This window comes from Boleophthalmus pectinirostris, unplaced genomic scaffold (genome assembly GCF_026225935.1).
Source record: "Boleophthalmus pectinirostris isolate CB_2022bp ecotype Guang Dong unplaced genomic scaffold, ASM2622593v1 HiC_scaffold_14, whole genome shotgun sequence".
Taxonomy (NCBI): Eukaryota; Metazoa; Chordata; class Actinopteri; order Gobiiformes; family Gobiidae; genus Boleophthalmus; species Boleophthalmus pectinirostris.
This window is the reverse complement of record NW_026571047.1, coordinates 17,994,391-18,019,864: the sequence shown is the minus strand read 5'-3', so window position 1 is coordinate 18,019,864 and position 25,474 is coordinate 17,994,391. Positions and strand designations below refer to the sequence as shown.

At 36.0% G+C, this 25,474-nt stretch overlaps 1 protein-coding gene across 1 annotated transcript in view; it reads left to right on the top strand.

Moving 5' to 3' along the window:
- The window catches only part of LOC110154283 (rho GTPase-activating protein 44-like), a 77,372-nt gene that overhangs the window by 500 nt on the left and 51,398 nt on the right, over positions 1–25,474 (top strand).

Genomic DNA, 25,474 nt, shown 5'->3' with positions numbered 1-25,474 from the left:
AGACTTAGTTGTGGTTCCCTGGTCCATGTTTATCCTTACCGGGCAACCCACTGTTCACTGTCCAGCCACCCTGGTTTAGGATGATAACTGTGCCATGGGGTATTTCAGAATTGTGAAAACAATGAAAAGCTTGTTCATAGGTTATTAAAGGTCCTATATTACACAAAATCGACTCTTGTGAGAAAAAAAACATACCAAAAGATGTTTTGTTTCATTCACACATGTTTGAGTAATTCTGCACTATTGGTCTGTTTACATCTCCAAAGCTCAAAATGCTCTGTTCCACCTTGTGATGTCATCTACTGACAGTTTCGAAGTGAACAGCTCCTTTTAGTTCAGTAGAGATAGGGCTGAAATTATGCAAATGATTCTAGCAAAGGTGTGTGGATGTTTAAAACACAGTGGAGCACTTTCTGTATTATCACATGACATCACAAGGTGAGCGTTTTCTGTTTGAGAGAAAAACTCATACTAAATACGCTGTATGTGTGAATGAAACAAAACACAAATCCAGGTATTTTTGATGAGGAAACCACATATTTACTGAAAACGGTAATAGAGTAATATGGGCCCTTTAATTGTTAAAAATATTAAAGGTAGCATGTCACAAGTCATACTAGGTCATATTATTGACAACAAGAAGATGATTGGTGTAGCTAATGCTGACAGTGAATGTAGTAAATTGTGAAAAAGCCTAAGCAATTACTACACAGCCACTGAACTAATTTAAAATAATAATAACTTCTTCTTTAGGGTGGGTATCTCTCACTCTGCTCCATAGGTATCCAGTTGTGTCTGACTTTAAGAAAACCAAAAGAGACAATATGCATTTGTTGTATTTTGAATTAGTGTCTTTACAGGCTCTTTACAGTAAAAGTTGAGTGATTTATGAAGTTTTGAAGAATCTTATTCCAGAGTTTGTAAAATCCAATGTTAATGACATGTCTGGACAGGTAAAATTTGGCTACATTAGTAATTGATTGTGTTTGGATGTCATAGACTCTCAGATGAAGGATATGCAGGAGGAGATTTCTGTATCTAAAGGAAATATCCAGTATAGTCAAAGTGTTTTATTTATAACAGGTGTTGTGGCTCATTATGCTTGTTTCTTTTTGTGGACTCCACCCTGTAACTGCAAATGAATGTCTATGTCAAATGTCAACACTGTGCCTTCAGCAATTTGGATCAAGTGGTTTCGCTCCTTTGTGGAGGTTACATAACAAGCAACCAACAATCAGATACAGGTTGTAGACCGACTCAGTATTGGACTTATAATTAGTGTAGTACAAATAGTATTTTTTCTTTTTTTATAACAAAGCACATTTTACACGTGGGGGAGCATTATCATTTGAGAGAATAAAAAATTTAATTGTTTAGTAGTACAAATGTTTCATACATTTAAGAAAATGTTTGTAAAGGTCTAAACTACAGGGTTAGCAAGTTTTCATTCTGTTACCTCAATAATAGCAGTCTTTGTAATAGGATAAGTACTATTCACATAGCAATTCAATTTGATGTTCACTAATTACATGTGTATAATTATAGCTAGTTATTTTATACTTTTGATTAGATTATCTCTACATATTTTGATGCATAGAACAGTATTTTGCCAGCAGTATACCATCCTTACTGCCATTTACAATTTCCCATGTCTATCTTTAGATTTGAATCTTTTATTCATTGAGCGGCAAACTACACGTTGCTATAAATTGCTTCTGGTGAGTGGATGTAACATTGGATGGTTGTCACTTGCCTGTGTTAACATTAAGCCTAGTCCTAACAGTGTTGCTTTATTGGCTTACATTTTTGTATTTTATAAAATGCATTACTTTTTAATCTAGCCTTGTACTCTTAACATTTGCTCACTATTTATTGGTTTCAGTTTCCTGTTATACAACATTTTGACTTTTTCTCATTCAAAATAGATAATATTTTTAGGAATGAACCAGCTTTTTCAGTTCCTTTAAACAAAAATAAAAGAAGACAAAACTGATCCAAATGTGTTATGTAGCTGTTATTTATCTCTCAAGTAATGACAGAATAACTTTGTATAAATAAAAGTTCAAACATTATGAGACTTTCTGGGCCAACTACAACCAATCAACAGTCTTATTACATCAATTTAAGTGTCCAACTCAAACATCATCTGAACCGATATTTGGATGCCGATACCCGATCCAGCAAATTTCTCAGTATTTCAGTAAATATTTTCTTTTTAATTGTTAATTGCTCTAGCAAAGCAACTGCCCTAATTTCTCATTCTGAAACCCATGGATATCTTTTCTAATCATGCATAAATTGGTATGTGGCCACAGAAAATACATAAATTTACCACTTGTCCACCCAATGTCTTGCTTGCCAAGTTATAATGACAACTACTTGTTTTCATTGGCGGACAGACCCTGGTAATAGATGAAACTGGCACAGAGATGCTTTCCTGTCTTGTACCTCCCCTGCCTGGCTGTCTGAGAGCGGGCAGGAGGCAGTGATCAATAAGAAAAGTATTACCACAGCTAATGCCCACCTGAGTAGACTTGGCAGAGCAACTGAAACCCGAAAGCAACATTTATCAGCTCCTAAAAAGTGACTGGAAGTGATGCCGGAGGTCTGGGAGACAAGAGCTTTAAGGTGTTTGAAAAGATAAAAACAGTTATTATGAAAAAATATATGACTCCACTGTTATGAATTACCTGGTTATTTGTTCAGTTCTACTGGGGCGTATCTGTGCACTAATGAGCTGTAATCTGTATCTGAAGATGAGGAACAGAAGGGGCAATTAGTCTTATTTAGACTGCCCCAGCTGGCCAACCGGTGGACACACACAGGTAACTTGGTCATATTTGTACCACGACCTTGGAGCTCACCTAATTTTGGCCAGAGGAGAGGAGACACCAGGTGAGCCTGACCTGAGATGCCCTCCAATTTGGGGACTCATAATAATTAGAGACCACAGTTTTGAATTATTACTTTACGGATGTTTTTTTTTTTGTTACTTAATCTGCATAGATATTTTTTGTGAATAGGCCTGTCACGATAACATATTTTGATCAATACTGAAAATTTTGATTGATTGGATATTGACCCCAAGGTATTGGTTCAGTCGATATCCCATTTTGGTCAATAAACTGGTGTAGTAAGACGTTTTACTGGACGATGTTGGCCCAAAAGACCTTGTGATATTGGACGTGTGTTTTTTCAAAGCTGTTCCGTAGTTACTTTATATGATAAATAACAGTTACAAAACGCATTTGGATCATTGTTTACCATATGCTGTTTGTGTTTAAAAGAAATTCATATTTTGAGTCCTTGCTTTATCAGTAGATATCGACAGATATCAGATATTGGCAGATATTTAAAGTCATAGTATCGACATCTGTATAAGAACAGAAAAAGCTGGATCAGTCCATCTCTATTTGTTTGACTAGAGAAAATTTTTTTCTTTTCCTACTGCTTGGGGCTATGAATGAATATACTATTAATTATTAGATTCACATATATTTGCATGTCTTTTGTTAGTGGGGGAATCTCTGGACATCCATTACGAATTGTGAGAAAGTTTTAGGTGATTTTTGCATTCTCATTCATGATTTCTGTGCAGCTGTATCTTGAATCTGTGCCTCCTTAAGTTAACTTGCCCATATGGAGTCATAGCTGAAGTGTCATGTGGGCCTTGTATCTCCAGTCGTTGTAAATACACATCCAGAAGTACCTTATAAAGTGTCTCCATCAGGACAATATTGCTGTGTTAAAGATATGGGTCAGAAGAGGTTCAGACTCTGAGTTAAATTTATCTCTGAAATGCTGCCCGCTCCATTAATCCACCGTAATCGTGTAAACTGAATGAAAACAGCAGAAACAGGAAGACCTAATCCTCACAATGTCACAATTACAACTCATTTACTCAGTTATAGTAAATCTGTAAACCATTAAAATGTTTTTTTGCTCTATTAATGAAAAAACGCTGTTACACAGTTTTGTATTATTTGTACAGTACAGGGAGAAAATTACAGCTGCATTCATACTTGTCCTTGTTTGATCCTGGTTTAGTTCTGAAGTAGACTTGCTTTGATCCTATTCTAGTCCTGATCTAGTACAGGTTTAGTTCCAGGTTTAGCCCCGATTGTTCCATTTTTAGTGGTGTGTGTGCAACTGTGAATGCAGCTTACAAATGTCAAGGTTAGACAGTGAGAAAAAATCTATTATTGAGAGCTCGGGAAAGGATAATCTCCAACATATGAAATGGCCTCTTTTTGTTGCCGTAGCCTGCAAGCAAAAAAAATAATGTTGTTTAAAATCATTCCAACAAATTGCAATGCAGTGTTCAATAATTACTGTCACTCCATCAGCTTTGAAAATTACTATAGTGGATTTCGGTGTGCTCTGGCTGCTGTTAATGGTGTGATTGTTAGCTAGACATCCATTTTGTGCTAGTTATATTGTGCAGTGTCATATTCTGTAGCAAGAAATAGTTAGTATGTGATTGATGGGTGAAACCTGTGACTAATGAATCCCTGCGCTTCTCAGTGGAGCTTGACAACGTCTCCAGCCACTGCCGACAGCTGGACCACTCCGTCACTTCCACAATGAGAAAAACTGATGCCATTCGTGGGTTCCTGCAACATTTTAAAAACCCTTTCCCGAGCAAAAGGTGTATTATATTGTTTTAAATTGTTAATCGCTATGACAACGGGCATAGTTATTTGTCATTCTGTTACACATGGATAGCTGGGCTTGTTAGACAGAGCTCAGCAATGCAAGATGCAGATGGATCCAGGAATGACTGTTCAAATAAAATAAGAAGCCTTCATTAGTCGCACGCTAGGGAATTTGTATCATTAAAAGCAGCGTGGAGCCTTACAATTAGAATTGGAATAAACATAAATTTTCATCAAAGTAAAAGTGAACTGTCAAGCTCAATAATATTTAGTTTGTAAGTGTCTTATAATTTTGCGTAATTTCCAATTTTTTTATATTGTCAAGTTAATAAGAATAATTTATTCTGAAAGGTCATCAAAATGTCAAGTTAAATTCTTCTTTTTAATAATATTTGTTTATTTGGTTGGGACTGTGTATTTTAATGACTACCCTAGCACTGGATTTAAAGGTGCAATGCCTAACATTTCTAGTAGAGGGTCAACCGCCTGCTTCTCTTCATGGAAATGTTATTGCTTTGTCGAGAATGTTCCACAGTATAGTTTAAACATATCAATCACAAGGGAGACAAAAATTTTACAGCACTATGCTACATTACAATTCAGATCTGTGGAGAGTCGCTGCTATTCACAGAAGTCAAGTATCTTTGAGCAATAGAATCACTGTAATGAATAAATGTCAGATGGAAATGTTTAATGTCATACCATGGAACATTCCAGACAAAGCAATAAACAAAAAAATTAGCAATAAGCAAAAAAACACCTCCATGGAGACAAGCAGGTAGCAGACCTCCATCAGAAAAGTTGCACCATACACTTTTACGCCCATGTACACAACAAAAGTATACATGAATATCTGTTAGTGCTCAGACTCAGTAGCCTCAGTCATCCCTGCAGCTGTTTTCTGATTCTGACCACATGAGCCATTGCCATTATTTATCCTTGACAATTTTGATAGATACCTTCCAGCTATCACCATTTAGCCTGCTATCTTGCTTGTCAGATTACCATTTCTAACACTTCAATTTTAAAGACATGTTTTTAAACTAAAATGTGCACTGAGGAAGAGACAACGTGTTTTTTTGAGCTGTCACGGTTTATAATGCGATTGTTGATGAGTGCACCTCATTTAAATAGCCTGTCTTTACATGCAGTCAAGCCTGTGGTCTAAAAATATATGATTGTTTGTGTAGACTTACAGCTGGGGTAATCTCACCTGACAATTTTAACTTTGCACATTGAGACCATGCTGTTTTTCTCCCACCTGCTGATATTGCTCTGATTAGCTGTCAGTGAGCTCAGTGTAACATTATTTTTCCGAAAAAGGCAGTAGCAATAGCTGTCAGAACTGGAAACTCAATAGGAAAAAAAATATGATGGTTTTGGTGTGTGTGAACTTGCAAAGTGAGATAAATTCTAAAGACGTAACTACAACTAGATTTTAACATATTTCTTACAGTCAAATGCCGCTAAGTTAGAAAATGCATTTCTATAGGCTAAACGAATGTTTCTCAAACTGGGGTCTGTGTACCACTGATGCTATGGTGGTCCTATGCATTTTTTTCCCCATTTTAGACCATATTAATCCCAATTTTTACCTGATAAAGTCTGGAGACTTATGAGACTTGCTTAGATCTTATGGTAGTTAGGGCTGGGTATCATTATGAAGTTGCCGATACGATATTGACAACGATACGATACATATCTCGATACAGTGCACTTTCAGTTTGATACGATATATTTGAAATCAATTCCATACGGTTCAATAAAAAATAAAGGCTAAATCATGGGGTGATAAAAGTCTTTGTTAAACCACTTCTTGTGCAAAGTTCATATGAAACACATTTTAATCATCGAAACAGTGAAAATGTCAAATGTGTCGCATAAATGAGTTTCCTTCCTCTGAACAAGCAACAAAACTGTAGAGCTGTAACAAAATAATGTAGTAAAATATACCAAGAAGAAATACTCTTAGAGATATATCGATACAGCAGTCCCTGATATCGATACTGTATCATCGCATTAAATGATACGATATATTGATATTTCGATATTTTTGCTCACCCCTAATGGTAGTCAAAAAGCCAAATATCATCTAGGCGGTACTTGATGTAGTCTAACCTTTCATCTGCTCTTTTACTGAACCCTGCCACTACTTCTGTTGTACATTTCAGCTAGTTTTGTTTTCACTTTCAGCACATTATAGTAAGCATTTGTGAGCATCATTCAGTGTTCATTCTTCATCTTGTTTTAAACTGAACTGGATTAGACAGGATTGGTTACCTAACCCATCTTTCATTGGTGTATTCTGTAGATTTGGGGGGATTAGACAACTGTATGTTTTATCTCAATTAGAATATCATGAAAAAGTTCTGATGTGAATGACAAAAATATTTAACTTTTTCATGATATTCCTGTAGGTTGGTTACAACAATTATTAAATTAAATGTGTGTTTTTGTTATTTGTAAGGTGATCAGATTCATCATTAGATTGCTATTTGTTCCTGTATGATTTTGCATAATGTTCAAATCCAGTTTTCAGTCACATCAATAACAATTAATATTTCACATTTGCCCTGTTTAGCACAAATGAAGACCTGTTGTCATGTCTATCCATCAGATTTGTACAAATAGCCGTATTGAGATGAACATAAATTACAATAATCTGTCTTATAGCCTTCTTGGCTCCTGTGCCATGCAGTTGTAATGAAGCTATTTGTCAAACATGCTGCCTGTGTATCCTATTGTAACGCGCTAATACCCACAACATCCAAGATTACAGTTTACTGGGAACATAATTAGCATTCACACAGCAGCCTCAGAGCATGCATCATTTAAGTGGGTATTTATGCTTGCAAGGTGCTACAATATGCTAATGGATAAAGGCTAAACCAGGGTTACGGCTAAAAGGACTTGACATAATGACATTAGCTTCATGCTGGACCTCTCTGAGCAGTTGAGACGCAGTGGGTGGCAGAGGTTTGATCATCAACATCATTAGAGACGGTGTTTGTGTTGGTGGTTGACACATGGGGTCAGCTGTGAGAGCCTGGTCAGTGTGAGGGAAAGTTTTGCATGATCAATAATGCACTCTCTACAGACGTGTTTAATGGTTGTTTGTGATTGGCTGACAGATGTTTGGTTAAACTTTGTGTGGCTGACAATAGCATAGTTTAAATACTTGATGATTTATAGATGGAAGATTCTAAATATCTACAGGACAACAAAGAATAATTTATTGATCTTTGTTATGTTGTTCACTGCATTATACCATCATTCAATGTTGTTGGGAAAACCTGTCAGGAGCAATGGGGGAAAGGAGAATATGCAAACCCAGAATCTTTTTGCTATAACCAGTTGTCATTACAGCACCTTCATAAGTGAAAGCAGAGGAGACACATTTTCCACCTATAAATGTTGCTATATTTGTTGTGGATGTATCGATCGGTCGATATTTGCACTTTTCTATCAGCCTTCAATCTCTAAGAGTTAATATTTAGTTTGGGCCCTCAAGCTGACTAATGATTATGCGTAAAGCTTTAATTGAACATTTTCCAAAGAACAGGACACTGCACAAAATGTGACACTGTTCTCTTGTACACTTTGTAGTAAAATAGGCTTGTGGATGCATTTATAGCAAATTCAGAAGATATAATGTGGGGAAAATAATCAAAATTGCCCCTACAAAAAAATCGGCAGAGCTTAGTGGCCACTGGTTGCTCTGGATTCTACACAATTTGTATTGATGATGAAAAAACCCATATTGGTCAATCTCTACTCTATATCAATAATAAAATGGCATAAGAGAATATTTGTCCCACAGTGGATAAATTCAAGTGTTGCAATGCACATATACCAAGAACAGCAGGAAAATAGAAATATGCAATAAAAAAAATAAAATAAAAAAAAGATAAATAGAGTCTTTTCAATTTAACACAACACAGGCTGGTAGTGTAAAAATATAAGGCTGACAATAGTTAAACAGCATATGAACAAGATAGCAGATAAAGTGGTCCAGATTTGTATCTCTGTGTTTTCATGTGTTTCAATCATTAATTTTACCTCTGACAGCTAAGTGATCACAGCATTTTAACAATACCCAACAATTAGGCCTGTCACGGTAATGCATTTTGAACCATGATATATTGCTACAGAGAAGTATATCAAAACTACTTTATGCCACTGACAAATGCAAGATAATGCCAATAAACCAATTTTCTAATTGACAACATCATTAAAGTCATCATTATTACACAAAAATTGAGCCCCAAAATATATTCCTCCAGCTTTCTTATATTGAATAGTCGATATAGTGATTATCATGACAGGCCTACAAACAATGTACAATAATGTTTTGTTGTAACTCTAATTTGAAAATCTATAGCCTGAGCATCTCCAACTGCCCGTTTGCCATTTTAAACCTGCTCTAATCTCCTGCTGTTTCTCAAACTCATCACGTTTCTTCCTCTGTCTTCTGCAGTCTTTCATTTGGACGTCAGCTCTGTGTCTGTGCCTTTGTCCAGGAGCTGCACCTCAGTTTAACGATGCTTCACCCGTCCTGCTCAAAAGCAATTAGCTCTGAAAGGGAGAGGCTTGGGTGGCTCTGCGAACTAAAATAGCTTCCTTTATGTATTCAATATGCAATCCTTTTATATTGTACAATACCTTAATGGCCTATTATAATGCTCATGTCAAAGAATTGTGATTTTAACAATAATGGGCGGCTTTGCTAGAAATATTTTTTGAATTTCCAGTTAATACATCATTGAGATCTTTGAATTTGGTTTGAAGTTTGAACCTGGCTTTTGTTTTTCATACTGCAGTGTTTAGTCATAGGTTTATGTGAGACTCTCTTCTAAACTCAGTTCTTATAAATTTATGGACCTCACTGACCTAAAGTTGCATCATTTATGCCTCTGTTGAAATTGAGCACAAGGGGTTTTCTAGGAAGATGTAGTGATCATACGTGTATTCGCTGTTTCCAAAATAGGAAGAAAATTGGCAATAGGAATCTCAAGGGACAAGTTCTGTTTGAGTAGTATGTCCAAATTATGATTATGCTTTACATCTAACAAATGCCTTATTGTGAAAAGTTTGTATTTTGGACAGATGTGTTTGCACGGTTGGCAAAGGAAGTTAAATACAATTGTGATTAAGGGCCTGTATATTACGCAATTTTCTGATCTATGTTATAATGTTGTCTCCGCATGAAAAACATACCTGGAGTTTTGTTTTGTCTTCATTCACACTTGTTTAACACAGAAACCCTCCATATTTAGGCTGTGTTCTTCTCTCTCTCTTCCTCTTTTTTAAATAATTTGTTTAGATGTGAATAGCAATGTATCCATGGCAAAGTATACATGATCATTCTTAGCCAGTGTAATTTTGTCTGATAAAAACAACTAACTACAACCATGTGACTTTAAAGGCAGATTTTGATAAAACTTGTTATTTTAGTGTTTAATAGCAACTGATATTTAATAGCAGCTAATTAACACGTTAAAATGACTGTTAAGGGAGAGACTCTGCTATTAAGAAAGATTATTCTGTACGCCTTTCCCAAATTGCCTTGGCTAGCCCAGAGCAGTTTGTTTTTATAATAAGGTATTTACTTTCTAATTATGAACTTATTAACTGTGAATAAATACATTGGAACTGTGAATCATAGATTGTCCCTTTCTTCTGTATATCAGCATTTAAAAGCATTATGACAGGAAACCGTCAGTGGTCATTTTTCCTTATGTACATTACATTCATTATCTGACCAATAGTATTCTATATTTTACAATTTTTACAGGTCACATAACCTGATTCCACCCAGTTACCACAGTGATCACACTGTTTACATTGACGTTATCCATATCCTGTCACGATAACAAACATTAGCTCAGCTGTGACGAGCTCCGGCTTCACTTTGAAAACCCATTCACACACCCTCTGTGGACTTTAACCTGCTTCATTTACTGCACCGTCAACACAGGAAATGACATCACTGGGGCTTACCGCTCCCAGAATCCTGCTGGGCTTTGACTCCACAAACAGACGATCATTTGTGGCTTTTCCAAAATGTGTCACAGGCTTATAAATGCCAGTGAGAGTAGGACTGGCAGTAGGGCTGGGCATCACAGTGTCCCTCACGATTTGATACACCATACATGGATCACAATACAATATTATCACAATATAGAAATACATGTAATAATCGATATATTGCACATGATACTGCAGTTTTTTAAGAACTAAACACATTTTTAGCAACAATATTTCTTTGTTAAACCACTAGCTGTGGTAAGTTAATATGAAATGTATCTATTTTAATCACCAACAGTGAATAGGTCAAGTGTATTGCATTCCTTCTACTAAATAAGCAACAAAATTGTATTGTAGTCATAAAAAAGGCTAAATGATACAAAAAAATATTCTTGGCGATATATCAATACAGCCGCACACAATACAGATACTGTATTACTAACGTTTTTGCACACTGGGAGTATGATTGCTTTTGACTGCCTGTTTGTCCTATAAACTTTGAATCAGGGCATGCAGTAAATTAGAACAAATGTGAATAGCCAATGAAATGATCCAGAGTTTCATAAAATCTTCATAAAATGTATTAACAATTAGATTATTTCATGTAAAAAGCAATAAGAAGCTAGGTATTTGTAATAGCTAGCTTGAATAGGTTTTTGAGCTGGTTTCCTCTAGTGACCTTTATACATCTTCAAATGTCTACTGTCTTTTTTGGGATCTTCAGTCAACTACATCTTTTAACCCATGTTGTTATTATTTATTATTCATGGTCAAAACTGATAATCTCCTGAAATGATTTGTAGCATGCATCTGATGTTATTTCATCTCTTCTTTTGATTTGTTAAACCATTAGGATCTAGACCGGTCACCATAACAAATTTAGAAGCATGATATATTGCTGCAGGTATATATCACAATAAATGACAATATTGAAACTACTTTAAGCCACTGACACAATTAAAATAAAGCAGGATAATCCCCGTAAAACATTTTTAAAACACTCTGTATCATTAAAAGGCCTCAGCTGCTACAAATAAACAGCAAAATGAACTAAGAATTAGCCATAGATTTGACTCATTCAACCCTCTACAGCTCAAATCTTACCACATTACAACAAAAATATATAAAAAAATCTGCAAATAAAATGTACACATGATAAATATTGAGCCCCAAAATATATATTATTGATATATTGAATGATAAGATATAGAAATTATCGTGACAGGCCAATTAGGATCCAATGGTCTTTTACTGTTTTACTGTATTATGTAGTTTTTCTGATTTATTTGTCTTTACAATATTGGATAATATGCAGAGATCATTTGTGAGTTGTATGTCTGCAGCACAAAGAAACCTACTGAGAAACTATATGAACTGCATTAATTGTTGTAATATACTATTTTACATTTGAGTTTTCCTGGTTCATGTCTCACTTGATGGAGTACAGACTACGCCCTAGTATTTCTACATTATCTTGTACACGGCAAAGTCTATCTTTCGTTCATTGCACATTTAGTAGAAAGTTAGGAACCATTTTTCTTCTTCTAATTTTTATGCCTGTGGTCTATTTATCATGAGGTAGATTTTTCACTCTGCTTTGGCCTCGAGGGAATAGAGCTGCAGGCTCGGAGCTCATGACATAATTATTTTGATTTTGCTCCGGCTCATATTTAATCAAAGAAAGCAAAGTTTAGAAGAAAACACAATTAGGACGTGCATATCTCATACCAATGGCATTGAGTTGCCTTGACCTCATAATAAGTCAGAGGATGTGGAAGTCTCACGTGTGGGCTTATGTGGAGTATTGAAACTCTTGCACTTCATCCCCCAAGGCTTGACCATTTGGTTAAACAATAATTGCAATGTTATAATTCTGCCAATAGTGTAAAAACAGGCAAGGCAAGTTTATTTGTATAGCACAATTCGTACACAAAGTAATTCAAAGTGCTTTACAGAATAAGAAAGACATTAATATCACAGGACCTACAAATCAAAACATAATATTCTATTGCCTTAAAGAGCAAAATTAAGTCAAGGAATGAGATAAAGTCTTCTGATAGTTCACACTGCATTGTGATTGGTTAAACCCAGCTTTCACTCATTCAGAGCTGTACAGAGGCTGACCAATGAGGAGGAGTGAGAGGGGAAAAGTGTTTTAAAAATAGTGAATCACAATATGACAATGTGACCAAAATAGCAGATTGTCACATGAATGAGATCAACTTGCCATTTTATTTTTATTGCCATATTGTAAATGTTTTCCATTCCGCAGGCTTATTTAATTTCCTTTTTTCATTTTTCTTGTGCACTCTGGTGATATTTTAAATACATACACGAACAACTGAAAAGGAGCAAATTGAATAAACAATCTCAAGGAATCCCATGACGCTTTGTGGGTGAAGACACTGGCGAAAGTGCACAAACCTGTTGGATTAGTTGTGAACGCCAAAAGTCACAAAGGTAATATTATTCTTGGTGTTACTAATTGTTACCGTGCATCACTGTCAGTACATTATTGTCCCTCGTGCTGTTATGTAGCCGCTCTTGTGTCTGGTCTCCGTGTGACGTTGGTTAAACTTTAATGTGGAGTCAGCTCTGAGCTCAGGTGTCACTGTCACTGCTCTAACACTGGGGGGCGGGGTCAATGGGAAACCAGCAGGGCAGCCTATTTATACTACAATGTGTCTGTCTATATATAATTATTTTATGAAGTAATATGAAACACATGGGTGAATTTTAATAATGGAAAAAAGATCTACAGTACAAGTAAAGTACATCAACATTAATAACAAGTATATAAGTAAGTAAGTAAGGATAATAGTAGAAATCATTAATAGTGATGGTTATGGCATTTTACTGTCCCTGTTAAATACATAAATTCATCAAACAAAAAATATTAACAATTATGAATACTATAGGTTAGGTATTATATTACCACTGATTGCATTACTAATCAATTTGAGTGAACAGCTGCAGTATTACAGATATAATTTGGGGTATTTAAAATAATATTGTGTCAGCGTGTTTTCTCACTAAGCTCCAGTATTTTATTTTTGACCTTTTGCAATCATCTTGGCCTGGTCTCTCCATTTGCATAGTAAGTTATGATGCACAGGTGAGAAAATTTACCTATTAATCTATTACTGTCAGTTATATGCAAATACATCCCATTCATTTTAGTCCAACAGTAATCTGTCAGACTTGGACAGTGCCAGTGAGCCATCCCTGTCCGGAAAACAAATGATCATGATAATTTATTTGGCTTGTATCACCAGTGTATTTTGATGAATTGTAAATATGCATATCTTGCCTCTTGGCATGTTTTCCTTAGTAAAAATGGGATTGCCTGTTGTTGCTTGCTGCTATCCCTTTTCATTGCTATAAAGTTAGACCCATATTACACTATTTGCTGATCTATGCTATAATGTTTTAGCCAGATTCATCAGCCAGTTTCACAATAATGTCTTTCCCATTGATAAAATTCACCAAACATTCTCTTTGTTCTGGCTTTAAATCCTCGATCTTGGGAATTGTTGTCAACACAGAATGTATGGCTTTGTCTACATCCATCTCGACCACTTTGTTTTTGTGTGCTGTACCTCAAAAAGGGACCCAGTCATGGCTTCACAGCTCTTCGCTGACCTGTCAGTACGCGGTTTACAACTTCCAGGGTTCTTGCAAACCGTCTATGTATTCCGTTTCCTGACCTAGTCGCTGGAGAGAAATGAAATTGAGCGGAGGAACTAGGTGGTGCCAGCCTTACTAATAATGTTCACAATAATAATAATACTAATCTCAAGTTGAAAGGCGATGCTCTCGATTTACCAGTTCCTACCCTCACCTATGGTCATGGTCATTACAGACCCACCACTAGAAAAGTTACATAGTTTAAGGACAAGCAAAAATCTTCATTCTTGCTTTCTGTATTATTATTGCAACTCACAAAGGGTCAAAATGAAACTATTTATTTGTGGAATAACATGACTTTATATTCCTAAACATGTGAACAAAGATTCCAGTACATTTCATGCATATTTCACAATTTGTACCCCCTGGAGATGTCCTCATGACTCTTCTCTGACCTGCTGCTCATTTACCTTATGAACAATCCAGCCTTGTGTTTTCATACCGTGTGTTTAATGAAGAAAAAGAGCATGAAGTTTGCTCAATGTTGTCAGTATGATCACAAGAGACGCATATGTTTGACTTAGACAAGAGGTCAGATTGTACATATATGTTCTTATAGCCTGGGGGTGACTGGTGAAGTCTTGTGTCTCTTCTCTTCTCTTGGTTGTATCGTTTTAATAGGCAAGGGCCCACCACTGTCTGGCTTAAGTCTTTGTGGGATTTCCATGGCAACAGTTGAGTCATTTTGCGGCCGACATGGCGATGTAAATGAACCAAGTAGAGAGTAGGTGACTTAACCCAGTGTAATAGTGACGTATGAAGCAGGATTAGTAAGCTTTGTTGGTGAAGGTTATCGATTCAGCCTTTTGTGCATGATCTGAATGGGGAGTATGTTGTGTTATGTAATTAAATGAATGAATGGCTGTCTGTGTGACTCTCCTCTCTCTTTTGGCTCAAAGTTGCTATAATAGTGACTAAGATCAGTGGGATACATTTAAGGATATAAATGGTGCTTTGTTAAGATACTAGTAGGTTTAATAAAATGTAAAAGAGTGCCCAATATCAATCACAAATATTATGCTATTTTCTGATCTATGTCATCATGTTGTTTCCTTATTACTAACATACCTGGAGGTGTGTTTTGTTTCATTTACGCTTGTTTAACACAGAAACCCTGCATATTTAGGCAGAGTTATTCTCTCAAACTGAAAACACTCTTCCACCTTGTGATGTAGCAATACAGAAAGTGCTCCGCTGTGTTTTTAAACTCCATACTACCACTAGTAGAGTAATTTGAATAATTTTATGAATAAGAATAATTTTAGACCTGGACAGACAAAGGGTTACTTAATATATACATTTATTGTTGGCCTATTTATATTTTTTAGCTTTATTAAAAGTGCACTGTGGTCCATAGCTTGATGGACATTTGGACCATGACAAAATGCACTTTTACTTTACCCTTTCACAGATCTAACCAGAAACATCACCTGGTAGCATGAACTGTCTGTCCAAATAGAGATTAATGCCACGTGGGATGTTCAGCAACGCAATGGAGACAGGCAGGTGACGTGTTGTATACCCTACAATGCACCTTTTAAATTGCTTACATTGCTGTGTTCTTGTAACCACATATTGGTGTTTTTACTTTGTATGATTACACTGTGACCTGTATAATCATGACCGATCGATCAACTGAATAATATTGACATCCATACCCAGCTACCCACAATGCACCACTTCACATCTCGTTCCTTTTTTCCTTCTCACACAGCGGGACATGAAGGCTCCTTGCTTCACTGATCTCTGTATATTGCTTTGATGCAGCAGTCACAGGTCACACACACAGTCTGCATGTCTCTCCACACTTGAGCCTTTGTAACTGTGACACTTTCATTGGGTTGATTTACTCTCGTCTCATGTGTCTCCATAAGTTCTCTTCAAGGTCCCCACAGCAGAGCTCACATCATTTTCCATTGAGGCGTTCAGTCATTATTGATGCGGGAAGGCCCAGAGCTGTGGTGCTAGAATGGTACCCTGCCTTTTTTTTCTCTGTGTACCCCCTAACTCGTCTACAAGGCAAATAGATCTGTTTACGATAGAAATATTGTTTTATGTTGTTTTATTTATTTATTTATTTATTTTTACTTTTATTGTCACAAATATATAAGAAATTCACAACAACAATGTCCTGAGACATATAAAATGTTAGGGTATAAGTGTCCTTTTTGAAAAAGTCAATAACTGGACCCCACTTCTTTTCAAAGATTTGCACCTTTAGCTGTAGTTGAGCAGTTAACAGTCCCATTGTTTGAATTTTTAAATTAACTGATCAATCTTAGATGGCTGTAGATTGTGATAATTTATCTATGTTGTCTTTATCTGAATTACAGATTGACCAACATGCATTTTTTTTTACGGTGATACCGATACTGACTCTTTAGAATCCAGATGACCTCAGACAATATTTTTGGGCTGACATGTAGAGCAAATTTAGGTAATTTTCCCCGATTTATTGAATTAAAACTTAGTGCAAACTCATTCACATTCTTCTTTTACTCCAAAGTGTGTAAAGTCCAGTGCAGTCACAGTTTTGCAGTGCTTTCTTTGGGCTGAAGTGTTCAAATAAAGCTTTATGCATATATTTTTCATGCATGTTTAGGCCGCTGATTTGACCAGAATATTGGCCTTCACTGGAGATTTGTGGGCAGTAGTTGATAGACTAAAAAAGGCAAATATTGACCCTCTATAATATCTTCACTGAACTTTGTTTGTAAGCCTCCAAAACTTTCTTAAAGGTGCATTGTCCTGCTTGTCTCCACGGAGATGTTATTGCTTTGTCTAGAATGTTCTGCAATAGAGATTAACATCTGTCTATCTCCAGGGAGACAACTGCAGGCTACATTACAGTTCAGGTCTGTGGAGAGGCAACCCTATTCACAGAGATTTGTTTAATGTTATACAATTCCAGGAAAAAACAAGGAGGTGGCGGACCCTCCACCAGAAAAATTGGGCAATGGACCTTTAAAGATGTAAAGATTAAATTCAAGGTACATTTCTATTCAAATATTCAATTTTACTTTTTAAAATCTGAAACCACATGATTGAAAGTAGCCCTGGATGGTAAACACCGCTGTAGGGACTACAGACAGAGACGTTAGCATGTTAGCTGGAGATTACTTAGCGACACTTTGTACAATGACTTCAATCATATGCAGCAGATGCATTTTTAGTCCTTTATGTGTTTTTTCTTTTGACCCAAGCTCTTTCTGTGCCTCGGAGCAGTCTGGTCCAGAAATAGCAGCGCGTTACAGGCAGCTTCTGTAGCATACATAACAAGGCTTTGACCCACTTTGTTGACTGCCTAAGTGATTTTCTCTGTTTTGGGTTGCTTGCATTGCTCACATCTTCACATCTCGCAACAATGCAGTTTCATCTGTTGAGAATCAGAGCAAGTAAAACAATAGATCATGGACTCAGTGGCTGAAAGGTCACAAAGAAGTGAAGCTGTAACTCCAAGATACATGGTCTAGTTACACATTTCAAAGGATTTTATAACATTTCGAAGGAATGCATTTTGGATGGCTTTATATGGAAATACTTGAGTTTAGGGACCACATACTAAATAAGTGGTCTTTGGTATGTTAATTATCTTTTAAAGCTTACTGAGATTTCAGTGTACAGTGTGTACAGTATGTACAGAAACATCTATTGTAATCTCCACAACTTTAATGTAAAGAAAATAGTGAAGGTCTTAAAAATTGTTCTTGAGTTTCTTTCCACAGGTTTCTATACTTCTTCTTAGTTCTTAGTTCTTATTCATAGATTTCAGCTTCCTGTTAGCATATGCAACATTTTGAAGTTTTTCCCTCAATTCAAATAATATAATATTTTGTTAAATTTGTTGATTGCTATGGCAGCAGTTCTAATTTCTCATCATTATGAAATACATGACCCTGATTTTGCAATTATCTTTAAACTACCTTTGTCCATTACTTTTAAACTTTTGGACACTTCAGTTCATTGGAGCTCAGTGGATGGCTTTAAGTGACTGTATTTCTTGCATTAGTGATGAGAGGGGTATTGTTTAGTGTCTGGTCAGTCTGATAGTGAGTAGACAGGGTCAGATGCAGATAAGTTTAGAGCTGATGACTCACGGGCTTCCCCCTCTAAAACTGTCTCTGTGACGGCAACAAATTACAGCATCCTACACCAATGATTTCACCTGTGACAATAGGCTGTGATATAAGAGCACTAGTCAGCTTTTAATGTAAAGATTTGGTGCATTTGAAAATAAAATAAATGCAATGTGACCTCTGCCTTAAATGGAAGGTTTTCTTTAAAGGTGCATTATGTAACTTTTCTGGTGGAGGGTCTGTCAAATGCTTTTCTCCATGGAGATGTTATTGCTTTGCTTAGAATGTTTCATGGTATAAAACCTTTCTAGGTTCATGGAGACCAAGCCAAACCAAGTTACAGGTCAGATCTCTGGAGAGGCAACCCTACTCAGAGTCAGAATGCCTGTTTTTCTAGGTATTTTTGCACTATAAAACCATCTGTGATTTAATAAATGTAAGATAGAGCTGTTTAATGTCATACTGTGGAACATTTTAGGCAGAAAAATCCATGGAAACAAGCAGGTGACAAACCCCCAACCAAAAAGTTACACAGTGCACCTTTAACTCTTATTGTATTGTGAAAGTTTAAACATATTGACAACTTGTGAAATAGGGCCAAAGAAAGCTGAGGCCAAATTTTTTAGGTCTTAAAATGTGAAAAACAAAACTAGTTCATTTTAAACAGTTGGCAGTGACCCAATGTTATTCCTTCTTATCATCCTAATTATTCGCTTCAATTAGTTCATAAGCTCTTTTCACAACAAGCAAGAGGCAAATTAGATAAATCGATAAAAAAATCCATAAAGTTAAATATTTCAAGTTTTAATCCAGTGTCATGGCAACTACCATTCTCAAAGAGCCATTTCATTGTCTCTACTCTTCTAGCGTATGGAGAATGAATTTGTTACATGCCCATACAAGCATATAAGGCTTTGCGTATTTTAAAACTTCAAAATTCCTTTAAAATGCATATCTGAGCAGTCACTGGGTTCTCGTGGCACAAATCCACTAATGACCTGCTCCGTTATGAGGAGAGGAGCCTTTTATGTAGCGCTCATAGCTAATTTGTCATGCTCACTTTCGACTATGAACCGTCCAGCACCAGGAATCCTTTTGATTATAGACAGGGGAATTTAGCCTTGCATTTGTGTTTTGTTGACACGGTTACTTTAACATCTAGGGCTGTGAATACTGCTGATAATAGGGATTTATGTACACAGGGATGGGCTCGCTTCTGTTTGATCTATTTGATATTGTCAACAAAACCACCGCTGTAAAAAAGTGGAACAGTACAATATTTGAAATGCTTTGAAAATAATGTAACCTGCATTGTTCACTGATGATTAAAAATAACATCATAGCATCAAAGCACACTGTGAACACTAAAATATATGCACATTAGATGCTTGAAATGGATGTTTAAAGGTTGCATTGTGTAACTTTTCTGGTGGAGGGTTCGTCAAAAACTTTTATTGTTTTATGATATTTTGTTATCTGGAATGTTTAACCTTTCTATGTTCATGGAAACCTAACCAGACCAAGTTACATGTCAGATCTGTGGTGAAGCAACCCCTCTCATAGCCAGAATGCCTGTTTTTTAGGTATTTTATAGCAGTAAAACCAATTGTAATTTAATAACTGTAAGGTAGAGCTGTTTAATGTCATACTGTGGAACATTCCAGGCAGAGCAATGACATAGCCATAGAAACAAGCAGGTGACGGACCCCGAACTGTATGGCTGTATAGGTCTGGGCACTATTTATAAGCACTTACCCCACAATTACAATGTCTCTAGCAGCATGGATTACAGATTTCAGAAGGATAAAAAAAAAAAAATAGCCATAGCAATTAACAATTTAAAATAAAATGTTATACTTTTTGAATGGGAAAATTTCGCAAAATGTTGTATATAAGAGGAAGCTGAAACCCACGATTTAATGCTATTCTTGATTTGCTTCATCAGTTGACCTTTGCAATACATCCACGTTCTACATCTATCATTTATTGCGGTTGCTATGGTAGCACTGTGCAAATGCTGAATACATATGGGTTTATACTGAAACTAAAATGTTCACCGTGTACTTTTGAGAAAGATTTGAAAGCTTCAGTGAATAGTTAGTTTTATTGTCAGCAAGAATATTGCACCCAGTGGCGACATGAAAAGTAAATGTTTTCAGTTTATTATACTATTAAACAGATATTATATTTATTCATGCGAGACTTTTATTGCTTTTGTAAAATTGTTTTTGCTTTCATCAAATCCATTGGTTTCTACTACCTCTGTGTCAAGTCCCAAAAATGTGTAATGTCTCCATAAATAAATATACCAAAGAGGAAATTTTCTATAAATGGTTTGTTAATTTTTTGTTACTTTAGTTCATTTTGAAAACTACTTGTTTCAGATAGTGGGAAATAAATAGGGGAGATTACAGGAGACAATACATTCTCAGGTCTCAGCAATCCTCTGAATATTGAATAAAATATGTTCTTCTTGAAACAGTGCCTTAAAAGTGTTTCAACAACTTCCAAAAATCCATTCTCTTCAGTGAAACCCGAAACTTTCTGATTTATGACTGGGTGTTTTTTGATGGTTGCAGTTGGATTTGAAAAGCCTTGTTCTGTACAGTATTGCTTCCCTTGTGTAGCAGCATAGGTTTCATCATTGAGCAGGTGCACTTCACAGTACATCTTTGAAACACCCAAATGTGTGTTCAAATCCCTGTCCCTGAAGCCTATAATACCCTGCTCTCCTTTAAATCTCTGTTTTGTGCTGAGTTGTCAACACCATCCTACCTTCCTTAGCCTTAAAGGCCCTCTACCTCATTTTCCCCATCTATTTGAACAAAATACATGACAAAAATGGCTTCAGTACACATATATTGTATAAGCAGCTCTCAAGGTCAAAATATAATGCATGCTGTTTGTGTCAAATTACTTTACCGTCATTGCAGAACTCTGCACTGGTCTCTGAAAATTGTTAAAAGCAATTATAAATTCATTGTGGTGAATAATTAAGATATTTAGAATTCATAAGGTAAATTAACTGTTTTTTATTTTTATTTTAAGGCAATGATAAAATGAATATGAGAAACTGGGATGTTATATAGTGCACTGCCCGGGGGTCTCTCTGGCTTTGAAGGCATCTGGTTCGTGGTTGGAGCAAATCGCAGCTGACATTTTGAAAATGTAGCGAGTCAGATGCAACATGGATGTAGAGTTATGTTCATATGAATCCTCTCCTGCTGCTCCATTGACCTTTCGTCATTCATAAACAGGAACCGTAGATGTAGATCTGTGTAAATCTGCCATGTTAACAGCCTACAGATGAACTTCACATAGAAAATATGTTCTGTGCTGCTGTAGATATTTAATGTGAATAATCCATACATTGGTACTTTGACGTGATGATGATGGCATTAAAACTTAAATTTAATATTATGCAAAATTAACTCTTGTGAGCTTTAAATCATGTTAAAAAGCTGTTACGTTCTCATAAACATACCCGCAGTTGTGTTTTGTTTTTGTTTCTTTCACACATGTTTGAGTAACACTGCATTATGACTCTATTTCTCAAGCTCAAATGCTCTGGTCCACCCTGTGATGTCATGAAAGGGTAGTTTTCAAGTTAACAGCTACCTTTTACATTTGGTTTAGGAGAGATTTGCAATTCCAGGGCTGAAATTATCCGAATGATTCTAGTGAAGGTGTACAGAGTTTCAAAACACAGTGGAACACTTACTGTATTATCACGTAACATCACAAGGTGAAATAGTGTTTTTTGTTTAAGAGAAGAACTTAAATATATGTGTGAATGAAACAAAGCACAACTATAGGTATCCTTTTGATGAGGAAGCAACATTATAATATAGACCAAAAATAGCACGATATGGGCCATTTAACAAAATAATTCTGCTGCTGAAACCTACACTGTTAAAGAAAATAAAATGGGAGAACAAAGTAAAGAGCAGTGGGTGTGTAGCTGGGATCGGTGAAAACAAGAGTTGTCTGAGCAATGGCGTCTTGAATACAGAAGAATAATCATTACTCACACATGCTTGAATCACTCTAAATACAACTTAGAATGGGTAAATAAGAAGCAAAAACAATTATAGCATGGTTAAAAGCTCTTAAAAGACTGTTTGGAAGACTATGTCCCCATTAAGTCATCAGAATATAACCCTTTTTTGCATTCTCATATGATAAATAAGTCATGTTTCATTTTTATGTGACTAATTTTGAAGAAGTCAACATTATTCAGTTTGCCAATTTTATGTTACAGTTGCATTGCCAGAGGTGTTATGAGGTATTCAGAGGTTGACTTTGATCCAAAACAGTACGCAATGCTGTTCTAATACTGTTTTGATTTATGTCTGATAGAAATGAATGACATGTCTGAACCCTTTTTTGTTTACAACCTTTGAAAAAACTGTTGCCGACTGCTTTAACTACTGTATAGAGCCACCTCTTCGCAGTCTAAGCTTTGTCTTATGTTGGGTGAATACTTCACTATACGTCATTTTTCCAACCCTAACTGACAGTTAATTTGGGCTATTTTCTTGTCTCTATGCATCTTTTGTTCTCCAGCCAATTAACTATTGATCCTTTGCAGTGACATCATGCTGGGGATGTTCTATAATGCATTTCTATTGGCAGAATGCTCAGCAGTTTCCATGGTGACACAATGCACACATTTGCAAACACACACAAAAAAGTATTAAGATCATTTGAAAACTCAAGAAAAAATACTAAATTGATCAATATGTGCATTCTTGGTCTTATTTAGGTGTTTGATCTTCAGCATAAAGATGAAGTGAGTAATTGAAAAACTGCAGACTAAGCTTGCGAAAGTAATGTTATTTGAGACCGACGTGTTTAACAGTGCAAATTATCTCACCTTTTGTAGTTCACTTCACTTCTTTATGGTCAGATTTTGTTCTAATAAAGCTCAGATTGAAGTAACAGAGCTTCTAACAGAGTAGTGCTTTCAGTTAGCTTCACACCCCCAGGGAATATTGGTGACATCACTTGTAAAGTATCAATAGTAGTGACTGGCTGTAACCCCAACATCTGAAATTGTAATTTGCATGTATGGATTGTGTCTGGCTTTGTGAAGCAGTGATACTCTTATGGGCAGGGCTATAACTCTCCTCTTTGTTGTAATGGCTGCTTTTTATTAGGTCTTTGTAACAGGTTCGTAGGAAACTCAGAGGAGCAAGAGGAGCCTGAGGCAAACTGTGACTTCATGTGACGAGAAAAGAAAAACATCAGAAAATTGCATTGTGGGATTCCTCCAGGACAAGAAATGTGTTGACGTGTGGGTATGGGTGTATAGTGTTGTGATTTCTATGTCCTAGTTTAACAATAAAAGCACGATTACCCCCCGTGATGCTGCTGCAGTGGGGGCACAAAATGATCTTTGTTCGCCACACCACCTTTTTTTCCTTTTTTTCTTTCTTTCTTCCTTTCTTTCTTTCACACACTAGTGAATCAAGGTGAAACTCGAAATGACGATGTCCTCTGAGTTTAATGTACAAAATCTCCTTCATTAGCTAATGAAATGGGGTCTGGTGAAGTTGTTCCAGGGAATACTAATGCTCACTGTAGTATTTTAGTGGTTCTTGTATCTGGGGCAGTTTGTCTCTGTGTATAGTACAGAATGTGGTGTGCTAATTTGAAACCTTTGTATTTGTTTTATTTGAGCCACTGTTTAAAACCTCCAATATTTTTCCAATTTTGTGCTACGAGTTCTCAGACAAACAAATAATTTTGTTCCCAAAGTTCCCTTAGGCTGATGATGCTAGCGGCCAATTAAATGCTCTCTAAGAAGTATTGATAGAAGATATGACAGTACTGATGCAATTGCGATTAGGCTTGGGTAATATGGCGACAAAGGTCTAATTGTTATCTGATTCCGGTGATGAAATGCTATTTTGATAAGATTGTTGTATCGTGATTCTGTTTCTGTATAATGTAATTTATTTATCCATGAAAAGGGGTAACAATGCATATAAAATTTGCACTATGTAACTTTTCAGTTGGGGGTTGGCCAAAGTCTTGTTTCTATGGATATATCATTGCTCTGCTTGGAATTTCCACAGTATGACTAAACAGATCTACCTTCCATTTATTCACTTACAGGTGGTTTTATTTCTCAAAAATACCTATAAATTCATTCGGACTGTAAGCGAGCTTGCCTCTCCACAGATCCAACCTGTAACTTGGTCTGGTTTGGTCTCTATGATAGAAAGGTTTAATGCCATACTGTGAAACATTCCAGGCAAAGCAACACATCTCCATGGAGAAAAACATTTGACAGACACTCCACCAGAAAAGTTACACAATGCAATGTTAAATATAGACACACTGTACATAATTGTTTATTTTGCTTGTTTTCATCTGTTATGATTCTGTGTATATAATTTGCTCTCATATCTTTGTTTTTTATGCTGGCAAATTGAATTATATCTGCTGTATTGTTTTGTGGTATCACACACAAAGGCAAACTATACTAGTGTATGAGAGCAATTCTTTTGACATGCACTCTGTTAGCACGAGCTAGTTCCATCATCTGAAGACGTAAAACTACATTCTCCACAGTTTAAGTCACTTCAAACAAGAGGAACAGAGTCTCTGCTGTCACTCTGTTGTCACTGATCTTTTCTACATGTGTTGGATGCCTGCCTAACCCTCATAAACACAAAAACAGATTGCAAGTAAGGACAACTCAAGGACAATGATCTACGAAACTCATTTTTTATTCAGTAATTTGTTGTTCTGAATAACCAAGCTGTGACTTTAAAATGCCAAAGGATTGTATGGCATGTTTTGTAGCATTTTTGACATTGTGGATTGTAGATAACAAACTTTAAAGGCAATGGTGTGGATTAGTTTTATAGGGCTGAAATATTAAAGGGCCCATATTGCATAATAATAATGAATTCAAATATGTGTGACTGAAACAAAACACAACTCCAAGTATGTTTTCAATGAAGTAACAACATTCGAACATGGTTTAAAGCTCACAAGAGTCAGCTTTGTGTAATATAG